Raw genomic sequence first — 11,952 nt, 5'->3', positions numbered from 1 at the left:
AATGCAGGATTAGATGAATTATATTAATTTTGCGATAATTGTGTCAAATAAGTTTAAATGCTAAGTTTTATCATTTTTGCTGTCAAATGGATTTATCCCATCCACAGACGCAGGCGTGTTCAAATTCATTTTTTTCTCCCTACAATGCAAATTTTCTTTTCAGCAATATCGGCAACTCTGAATATGCTATAGGATTTCTAAAAAAACATCTTGGCTTACTTTTTAAAGAGATAAACAGAGATAAACTACTGAAGGCTACTCTTAACACAGACACATTAAACGATCTTCTAATTGTTCCTCACATTTCATTTCATTTTGTTCCAATGTACAGAGTTGATGTACTGGATTAAATGATTCTCATACTGTGAATCCATGATCCTGGTCTACCTCTTGAACATCGCTACCTCTGTCTGGCCTTACATGCTATACACGATGTCACACTCTCCCAAGTTTGGGAAATGAGGAAGCAGGATGCAGGCTTGGAAACAACTCAAGAGGTGTTTTATTCTACGTCTTTTACTTTAGCTTTTCAGCAGTTTTATTTTCCCTCCTATACATGCACGCACATATGCGAGTCTGTGCTGGTTAGCTCTCTAACTCTTACGGCGCTCATCTCTCTCCTTTTTATCCTTGCTACAGCTCACTGCAACACAGAACACTCATTAGTAGTATTCCCCACAGGTGTGCATTCCTTACCACTCACCTTCTCCAGCTCTGCCCTCCGTTCACAAACTGGCGCCATCTGTACCCCCAACCTGTGGACCACCTTGAACTTAAATGGCTGAAGTGCCAGATACCAATGAGTGATCCACGCATTGGCATCCTTCATGCGGTGGAGCCATTGGAGCGGAGTGTGGTTCGAACAGATGGTGAAGGCCCGTCCCAACAGATTAACGGAGGGTGAGGACTGCCCACCAGATGGCCTCACACTCCTTCTCTATCATGCTGTACTTCGTGTCTCTCACAGAGAGCTGGCGGCTGATGTACAGCACGAGGTGCTCCTCCCCCTCCACCACCTGGAACAACACTGCCCCCAGTCCCCTGTCCGATATGTCAGTCTGCAAAAGAAAAGGGAGAAACAGACCAGAAGAATGCAAGAGTTGTCTGCCACAGAGTGCAGCTTTTACCTGAGTGAAAACCTGCTGACACGGCTCCGTCCAGTGGACTGGATCTGGCACCCCTTTTCAGTGAGATCAGTCAGTGGGCTGGTGACGTCCGAATAATCAGGTACAAACCTAAGATAATAGCCAGCCAGCCCCAGAAACTGTCGCACCTCCTTTTTGGTCTTGGGTCTCAGATAGGCTGCAATTGCTGCTGTCTTGTCAATTTGGGGATGCAAATTGACCCAAGAGGAAGCCCAGATATCATACTTCCACCCGCCCAATCGCACACTTCCTTGGGTTCGCCATGAGTCCCACCTGCCTCAACGATCTCAGAACAGCCCTCAGGTGCTGCATGTGCCGCTTCCAATCATTACTGTAGATAATAATGTCATCTACATAGGCAGCGGCATAGGCAGCGGCATAAGCAGCGTGTGGTAGGAGGACTCTGTCGCTGGAACGTCACGGGGCCCCCGAACAACCCAAAAGGAAGGGTTACTAGTTGGTGTAACCCAAAGGGAGTGGAAAAGGCCGTTTTTTTCATGAGATATTGGAGTGCTAATATCCCTTTCTTAAATCCAGTGTCAAATAAAGGTGGTATGTCCCAGCTAGATCAGGGGCAGCCTGCAGCGCATCGGGGATCCGGACCAACACCCCACCTCCATCACATGGCAGTGCTCCTGGAAATGCCCAGGCTCCCTGCAACACCAGTACACTGGTCCAGGCCTTACTCCCACACCTGCGGCCCCAGATTCACCCACCTGGGGGAGAGAGGAGACAGAAACACGGGTAGAGGAAGGGGGAGAGAAAGCATGGGTTTGGGGAACTGGTTTTGGGGGAATTGGCCCTTGTTTCTGTGGAGCAGGGAAAGGGAAAGGGCAAGGAAGAGCGGGAGAGAAAGAGGGAGAAGGGAGGGACTTGTCTGCCCCTGGATATGCCGCCAAGTGATCCTCTGCCAACTGGATTGCTTCATCAAGCGAAGTGCTCGTACAGCTCCAGAAAGGGTTCCAGATCGTCCTGCGGTCCCATCTTGGTTAGGATGACATGGGGCATGGCCACAGCGGCTGCTGGGTCTGTGGCTGGGATACCTGCCTGCTGGACCAGACCCTGGATCACCTGCCAATCTGCTGCCTGGGTGTCGATCACTTCCTTAATCTGCTGCTCCTGATTTAGGTGCAGCTGGAGGAGGGCCTGCTGCTGGGTCTAGTGGATGCTGGCGATGGATGTGATGATGTAAGCCAGTGGTGAGGACTCCATGACGGCGTCTTCCTCAGGATCCCAGGTTGCGGCACCAGTGTGGCACTGTCCCAAGTTCGTGCGGAAATGAGAAAGCAGGAGGCTTGGGAAGAGGTGTTTTATTCTACATCTTTTCTTTCACTTTTCAGCGGTTTTATTTTCCCTCCTATACAAGCATGCACAGGCACACATGCACACATGTGGCTCTGCGCTGGTTAGCTGTCTATCTCTTGAGGCGCTCGTTTCTCTCCTTTTTATCCTCGCCACAGCTCACTGCAACAGACAACACTCGTTAGTAGAATTCCCTGCAGGTTTGCATTCGTTACCACTCACCTTCTCTGGCTCCGCCCTCCATTCACAAACCAGCACTCGACCATGCCCCCGCTTCCACACATGATTAAAGCAGATCAAATTCACCAGAATTAATTAGTGTATAAACTTACAGGAAAAGCAGATGAATGTAACTATGGATGCATTTTTTCATTTTATTCTGATTTGAAAGTGTTTAATCATTGCCATTTTGTTTCCCAGTCGGAAAGCCATTAGCTAGCGCTAACTATCCAACTTCAGCTGACTAGCTAAATGATTAGCTGAATGTAACGTTTAAAAGAACTAACAGATTACTAAATATCTTTATACCACAGCACTCTTTATTTCTCGAATCTGATTGGTCAGAAGGTGTTGATTAATTTTCTATAACAGCAGCTCTGTGGACCGGGGAACCAGTTTTCTTTCCCTCTCTCTTCTCTTTCTTTCTTTCTGTCTCCCCTCTTCCTCCCGTCGTCTCTCCTTTCGCAGGATACTGAGTCGGCCAGCCGGAGGAGGCATGGATGAAAGGCAACGCCTCTCCTCCCGAAAGGAAAGGTGGGAAACTCATCACACTCATTATTTTCCAATATCAGCACAACACACATTGAATGTTTTATTTCTTACTTATTAACATACACACTTTGAGCATTTTTGTTCCTTGTGATAATGAAGGAAATATAATAAAATTGTTTTGTTCGTATAAAAAAGGTTTTGCACTCAACTGTACTTAGTGATGCTGAAATCTAATTTCAGTATAAAGCTGAATGGATCATAAGAATGGACACACAAGACAAGTTTAACAGTGATACTAAACTGGACTGTGGTTATTGGGTCTAATATGTTATATTATTTCACACATGCATTTAAGATTTGGCAATTTTTGTTTGTTTGATTTGGCAATTTTCCCCTGTATGTGATGTGCTATGAAATTAGTTTTATTTTCGGTTATAAATGGAACAGGAGAAAAATATCTTACGTGTTGGTTTATTAATTAAATAGCAGCATATTTTTTTTCCTAATTGCATTTCCTATCAATGGTGTAGAAATGATCCAGCAGAATATAACTGAAGTACTTAAATTCCAGTATTTACTACATCTCTACTGGGAAGAAGACCTGGAGTGAGAGCAGACACGACTGCGAGGGAAAAGGAGCAGACCTGGTGATTATAAGCAGCAGAGAGGAACAGGTGAAGAAAAAATGGAGAGAGAACATTTTTTAATTGAGACAGATTTTCAAAACTTTTCTTGTTTGAAAAATGCTCAATGTGTTCCATATCACAATTGTTGTATATCTGGTCCACACTATAAGATTTATACTATATTATATGACAGTTATAATGTCAGATATAATGACAAAGTTCACATATTTATTTTTACTTTTTTGGTTCATTCAGTCTTAAAACCCTCCATAGGAGAGAGTCAGAACAATTATACAGTCAGAACAATTATATAATATGTTTTCTCACTTGTGGAGCCATTGATTTTTGTCATGGTAAAAGGGGAATGTTTTCCATCCATCCATTTTCTGTACCACTTATCCTACACAGGGTCGCAGGGAGCCTGGAGCCTCTTCCAGGTGACTCGGGGCACAAGGCAGGAGACACCCTGGATAGGGTGCCAACCCATCGCAGGGCACAATTGCACACACTCTTACACACCCATTCACACACTACAGACAATTTAAGCCAGTTAGCCTACAATGCATGTCTTTGGACTGGGGGAGGAAACTGCAGTACCCAGTGGACACTCCGAAGCATGGGGAGAACATACAACTCAAACCCCCCCAACCCCGGAGATGTGAGGCAAATGTGCTAACCACTAAGCCATCATGCCCCCCAGGGGAATGTTTTGAGTTCATTAAATCAATTTTTTCTATCAAGCTTAAAAATTGTGACAAAGCAGCTTTACAGAAATCTGTAAATCCCTAATGAGTAAGCCCCCTGAGATGACAGAAGGAAGAAAACTTGAGAGGAACCCGACTCAAAGGGGAACCCATCCTCATCTGGGTGATTCCGGAGAGCGGGATTATGAGTTATAACTCACCCACACCTGTACGCTATAAAGCCAAACAGTACTGATTGTGTTGAAAGGATCTTCAGTATGAGCATTAGGGCCTTTTATGATTTCATTAGTGTTTTAAGCTTTAACCCTTTTGTAGCCAAGTGAAGTTATCCACTGAATAACAGATAAGACTGAATCTGTTGTCAGAAGTGCAATTCAGGCTATTCAGCTGAGACCATCCACAGCAATCTTTAGGGGATCAGTGTGGTAACATCCACAGCAACCTCATGGCGATCTTTAGGCTATCCATGTGGAGCCATCCTCAACAGCAGCAAGTGATTGTCAAGTGAGCGAGGCTCCAAGCAGAAGTACAGCATCAAGAAGGATCAGAGCGATCCAGAGGGCAGAAGGAGTCAGGATCACTGACATCTCACCAGGCAGCAGGAATAACTTGTAGCTCAACAGACACAGAGAGAGAGAGAGAGAGAGGAAACAGATTATTAGTTATGCTCTTGTCCTATAGTGGTTTGTAAGCAGGGACTCCGGCAGGAATAGCTGTGACAGCATAACTAAAAGGGAGAGCCAGAAGGTGAATAAAAGGGTGCCCTGAGACATAAAGCTGCCAGCCACTCCACCGTCAACAAACCTGAGTGAACGTGTGAGAGTTGGGGGGGCGACAGCATCCAAACATCCCAGTTCACCACAACACTCTATGCCTGTGAACCCTTCAGATCTGCTCCTTTACCTAAGAAAACTATTCACAAAAGGCTTGACTAAACAAACATGTTTTCAGCCTAGACTTAAACACTGAGACTGTGTCTGAGTCCCGAACACTAACTGTGGCGCTTCGTAAGAGAAAGGTCTGCCCCCTATCTTTCATGGTACCCACAATGAGTCTGCACCTTTTGATCAAAGTAGGCGTGGTGGATCATAAAAGACCAAAGGTTCACTAAGGGTACTGCAGCACAAGACCATTCAGCATGATATAGTTTTTCTGCAACATGTAGTGACATTATATTTATTATCTTAGCAATATTTCTGTGAATTAAAGAGGGCTATCCTAGTAATATTATCTACATAAGTTTCAAGTGAAAGACTAGAATCAATAATCACACTAAGGTCTTTTACTGCTGGACATGATGAATCAAAAAGGCCATCCAGAGTTACAAAGTAATCAGAAAGCTTATTTCTCTCTGCATGTGGTCCTGGTACAAGTATATATATAATATACAGTGTCTTGGATATATTCACTGAAATGTTGACATTTTGTAATTGGCACTTAATTGGGAATTTTATCATTTCATGTACACATATGTGTAACATTTCAAGGTGCAAAGTATTCTTTTTATTGTGACACAAAAGTTAATTACACAGTAGGGCAGACTTTTGTTGGTTGCATAAGTATTAACCCTTTAATTCTTAGTAAAAATCTCCTTTGGCTCAAACACATGCATGTGCAAAATCAACAAATATGATTTGGAAAATTAGATTAATTGTTATACGGTGGAATTAAAAAAAGCACTTTAACTGTAGAAATCAATAAAATCAGATTTTACAAGGTTAAGATTCTCCATAAAAGTAGGAATATGAAAATATATATCAAGTCATAAAGTGTATCAGCAAAAGTAAATAACAGAATAGCTATGAACAGTTAGACTTTCTTTACTATCTTCCCAGAAACAGGATGGGGCTTTACTTATTTTCTCTCTCCACCAATGTATAGGTCAAAGTAATTAAAAAATTATAATCCTAAATCAGTTTGGGTTTTTCACTCATATACAACATTTCGGATATTAATCCTCTTCTCACAGATCCAAACATATTGCTTATTTAAGGATTCAACCCAATTTGGTGCAAGATCAGACTGAAAGCCAAATACAGCACAGTTCTCATCCCCAATATTGTTGGGTTCACCCTGATTCCAGAACCTGAAAGAAGAGAAGTGGTCTTCATAAGGTGTATAAGGTGAAGTGAAGTGAGTATATGGTACCCCAGAGTAGCCAGGAAGGAGACAAACCAGGAGTAAACTCAGAAATGTGATATATTGTGATATAATACAGAATGTATACAATTGCTGTACACCATAAAAGTCTGCTGTCTCACAAAAATATTGAGTTTTCATAAACCGATTCACTTGTCTTTGTTTGTGTTCCCTTCTGTAAAGATGCTGGCTCTACAAAGAGCCTTCAATGTGTTCTTACTGTAGATTTCTACAGTCTGCACTCCAGACTTCAACTCTGATGAACTCTCTGTGGTTACATTAAAATTACAGGAAGTAATGGTGAGATCTCATCTCCCACACCCCAAGCAACACTTTCAGAAGCCCATCTCTATACTATTTTTTACTGACTTTCAGTTCTACATTAATGAGACAGATTATTATAATTCTACATGGTTCAGTGTATCAATCAATGTGAAGGTGAGATTCAAAATAAGCTAAATCTGTACAAGTGGTATATACAGCCTTTCCCTGACCCTGTTTGCTATGTTGCTTATTTTTTCTGGTTTGCCTTCCGGCAAAGCCTTCACGCTGCAGGATGCAAATGGATTGTCCTTTCAAACCCATAATCCATTATATCACAGGTGTTTAAAATTCTATTCCAATGGGAACTACTTCCTGCAGCACTAGGGTGATCTAGATAGACATGCTGGGCTTGCCTTTGGTGGACATTGCAAAAGAATTGAAGGTGCTGACCACTACACTGACTGCAGAGCCTTTTCAGATCCCAGCCTGCTGCCAGAAGGCCTCCTGCACAGTGAGTGCTCTGGTGAGTTTAAGGATGCTAAAACATTTACTTATGTGGTGGTCAGTGGTATTGCAGTAGGCACGGGCTGGACAGTGCTCTAAGAGGGTTTTAGAGGGCGGACTGCCCCAGAAAGAACATGACTCGCATTGTCTTCTTTCCTTGTCTATTTATTCCAAGTACGATGACAAATATATATATATTTATATATATATATGACTAAAAAAAAACTATAACTTTTTTAAAAACATCCTGATTTTATGTTAAACTGGTAAATTTTTTTTAAGAGATTATAATAACAAGTTTTCTTACTTTGTTTATTATTATGCTTAGATTATGTGGAGCGTCTGCTGTACAAGTCTCTGCGAATGGGTTGTTACTATAGAAACAATAAGAGATTAGAACAAGTGCACTAATACAAACCTGTGATCTGAGTCACAATTACTGTCAGAGCGGAGGTTATAGAAAATTAATCAACACTGATTCAAGATTTCAATAGCAATGTGGTATAAATAAAGTGTATCAATTACATATTTTACCAACAGAATGTTATTGCAAATTATCCAGGTACAAGATAACTGGCCAATCTGGCAACCCTGTATGTGTCTGTATGGAGAAAGTGATCAACCCAAAACAGTTACAGTTACAGTTAAAGCCTACAGTGTTGGACCAAGACTTACTGTAATTAATCTTTATTGTGTCAAATTAACTAAGTGTTAATGCTACACTGTGTTATTGTGTCACTAAGTGTTAATGCGACACTGTGTGAGTTAATGCATCACTGTATGAGTTAATGCATCACTAAGGGTTAGTGCATCACTGTATGTGTTACTGCCACACTAAGTGATAATGCAACACTAAGTGTGCATTATCAGTTTGCAATAACAAGTGTGCAATCAGTATGTGACACTGTATGTATTAATGTATCACTATGTGTTAATGCATCACTAAGTGTTAATGCGACACTGTGTGTGTTAATGCATCACTAAGTGTTAATGCGACACTGTATGTGTTAATGAAACACTATATGAGTCACTGAAGCATTGTGAACGTAAATGCAGCACCAGTTTTTGACAACAGATTTTTAACAGTTAATCCAAACTTTAAAAATCAGTTAAACAAGATTAGAAATGTAACTTTTAATTAACTTTCGGCTTTTAGATTTGAGAAGTTTTGTCATTGAATTGTCATTTAAAATGTATTTACAGATATATATTTTAAGGAATAAAGATTTAAGATCTTTATTTAAAAAAAAAACATCATTTGAGTTTGTAGCTGTCAATTTATATTCAACATATGTATGAACAGCACCACCGTGTGGCTGAAGCCATCACTGCATCTAAATTATCCTCCACTGCTACTGCTACTACTTTTACTACTACTACTACTACTACTAATAATAATAATAATAATACTAATTGTTTTTTTATAAACACTGAGCAAGCCTGAATCATGCTTTATTGCACTGTACGCAATTGAAACATGTCTAAATCATGTCGTGAATCAGTTGCTTTAAATGCATCTTTTATACATCAGTTCACATGGAGACGCAGTTTATTTCAAAATATATTCATAGAATATCTGCAAATATTAGTACATTTTAGGAAACATCCATTTATACCTGTATTTAAGAATATATTGCAGTTTCTTTTGTTGTTTGTCTTGTTCACCTTTCATTCTTTCATCTTGAGTAAGTGCTTTATGATTCGATATATGTGAAATGTATGGCTATGTTTTCACAGTCACAAACAAATACATGTTAATATTTCAATATATTTTAACTATTTTAAATTGTACCACCAGGAACAATGTTACCTTCTGTTACAGCTGAAATAAAAACTCTTTAAAAGACTCAGGAATTAAAAGACTCTATTTTAAACTATTTAATATTTAAAACATTCAGTCTCACAATTGCAGATCTTTACAATTATTTATTTATGAATATGTATTATTTTCTGTTAGGAACTGAAGAACATATACAGTATATATGGCAGCAGCAATACGCTGAAATTCTAATTTATTATATCATATTCTTAATTTAGAGAATAAGATTGATTTAGAGAAAGATCTAAAAGTTTGACATGTCAAAATATTGAGATAATTTACTTCTGACTGTTACAAAGCACTGACACTGGAGACTCCTTCCATGTATTAAATTAAATGAAACATTTGTTTATCTTTTTCTTAGCTTACTTTTTTAACCACACTACTGAGTAATCTGAGTAATATTATATGTCATATTTTGTTAACGAAATGAATAACTTGTGTTAGTGATATTTCTCTGTTAGTTTGACATTGCTTTAATTTTTTATTTAGTCAGTACAGTTTAAAGTAGTATAGATTTCGAGATATTATCAGTAAAAAGTACTTCATGAATGTAAAGAATCTTGTTATGAATATTTCCTTAAAGTTTTTGCAACAGAACACTTCCTTTACTTTTCTTTCCCTTTTCCTTTGCACACAGTCGGAAGGAAATATGAGACAATACTGTTCCTGCCTGTGCATTGAAGGGAAAAAAAGTGTTTCTTCTGAGCCTGACTGTTTTTCTTGTTTATACATGTGATGAGCAAGAAGCAGAGAAGCACCAAGAAGCAGAGAGAAGCAGCAAGAAGCAGAGAAGCATGTCCACTCCAGCAAGAAGCAGAGAAGCATGTCTGCCCAGCAAGAAGCAGAGAAGCATGTCCACTCCAGCAAGAAGCAGGGGAGCACGGCCACCCCAGCAAGAAGCAGAAGTTGAGGCAAGAACAGCAGTTTAGTTGCAACATGAAGCAGCAAAGCAGTTATAACCCTCGTGCACACTCCGCTAAGGGCCACATAGCTTACACGATTCGTATCAACACATCCAACAGACTGAAGGAGATAAAGATTGTAAGCACACAATCACCAAAACCAAATCAAATCAAAAGTGAATTACAGGTTAGAAGGCCTCACACCAACAATACGCCCCTTTCAGACGGTACAATCCACAGCGTGTGTCCCAAATCGCCGGCTTACTGGGATTGATGGAGGGACACAGTAAAACACTTTATATTGCCATCCATAAAGCTCACTACACCATTGCAAAGCATAATAGCACCAAAAAAAAGCTTACTTGAGAAGTATGGTGAACGTATGTGCGGTAAAGACACAAAAAGTCCCAAAGCTAGGGAACAAGCATGAAACAAACTATTAGCTAAAAAATGCTACTGGCTATGAAGCCAACCTGTACCTTAAACACCATCAGACACCCGGAAGCCCGCAGGCAGGCAGCGGAAATGATGCACCCTAGCTATCCACCACCAACATCTTTAAATAGGCAAAAGTTGCTGCTGATTGGTGGATGCAACTGCCACATTATGCCACAATGAAGAATTACCTCATTCTGCCACAATCTACCCCCAGCTTTTGCATCAGCGCCCCGACGATGACCCTTCTTCAGTCCCAAGGCCGAAACCAAAGAGAGGCTGTACTTGACACTGGGTTAGAATCTGCGGCCACCCCTTGTGACCTTTCACCCACTGCTCGTGGTCGGTGATGCAAATTAGAGTGATGGCCAGCCATACTTCTTCCTGTTCTCAGAACTACACCTCCACTTGTCCATGTCGGACCTTCCTGGTGGAAGTAAACTGCAGATGGCAGATGACCTCCTACCAAGTGAGGTGCCTCTGATGCCACAGGTACCACATGAGCCATCTCAATTTGCCCACCCTCAGAACCATGAGGAACCGAACCAACCACAGCTTGATCTGCCTGCCTAAACTCATTTTCAGGTACTAATACAAACAGATCCCCATCATCAGACTCTTCCTCTGGAAGCAACACTAGTTCAACTGAAGGACTACCTGGAACAGGGACGGGAGGAACCCTACCAGGTCGGACCTTCAGCAGTGAATGATGTATGTGCTTTAACTTACTAAGGTCATCTACTGGCGCAATATTATAAACTTCTCCCTGAAAGACCACCTAGGTCCACACATCCTGAATCTTATTTGACCTTTCACACTGAAATCACGAAGGTAAACCAGCTGACCTTCCTCAAGTGGCACACTGCAAACATGCGCATCATGCCGAGCCTTATGACGACTGGCCGTGACTTCCAGCCACTCCTGAGCCCCTTCAAAGGCTACCTGCAGCCTATGCTGGTGTTACAAGATCCACCAGTGCACAATAACTTCTGCCAGCTCCTGAACCCTACCAAGAAGGAAGTCCACCGGGAGTCGAGGCTCCTGGCCAAGCATCAGGTAGTATGGCGACTCTCCAGTGGCTTGGTGGGGGTAGTGTTGTAACAGAAGGGCACCTGGGGAAGACAAAGCTCCCAATCTCTCTTCTGAGAAGCTGGCAAGCTGGCAAGCTGATTGAAACGTTTGCACTGGCCATTCCTGGCCGGATGGTATGGGGTAATGTGAGACTTTTGGACACCTTACAGCCTAGGAACAGTTAGGGTGTCCTTAGCACATTGACACCACTCACTCTCCTGGCACCAGTCGGCAATGTCGGCAGACGTACCAGGCCAGTAACATCTCTCCCACACCAACTGGGTAGTACGCTCGACCCCTTGATGCCCGTGCCTTCAGAGCCTCTGG

The 11,952-nt window shown here is 41.5% G+C and overlaps 1 protein-coding gene across 1 annotated transcript in view; it reads left to right on the top strand.

Annotated features, from left to right (window-relative positions):
• Nucleotides 1-104: 104 nt before the first annotated feature.
• Nucleotides 105-11,952, top strand: part of LOC128318432 (UDP-glucuronosyltransferase-like) — a 28,874-nt gene continuing 17,026 nt past the window's right edge. The window contains exons 1-3 of the mRNA XM_053234568.1: nt 105-3,200; nt 3,730-3,832; nt 4,193-10,128. The gene's annotated coding sequence lies outside the window, so the exon portion shown is untranslated. The remainder of the gene's footprint in view (nt 3,201-3,729; nt 3,833-4,192; nt 10,129-11,952) is intronic.

Source organism: Pangasianodon hypophthalmus, chromosome 5, assembly GCF_027358585.1.
Source record: "Pangasianodon hypophthalmus isolate fPanHyp1 chromosome 5, fPanHyp1.pri, whole genome shotgun sequence".
Lineage (NCBI taxonomy): Eukaryota > Metazoa > Chordata > Actinopteri > Siluriformes > Pangasiidae > Pangasianodon > Pangasianodon hypophthalmus.
Note: the sequence above shows the minus strand (reverse complement) of the source record. Positions and strands in the feature narration are given on the sequence as shown.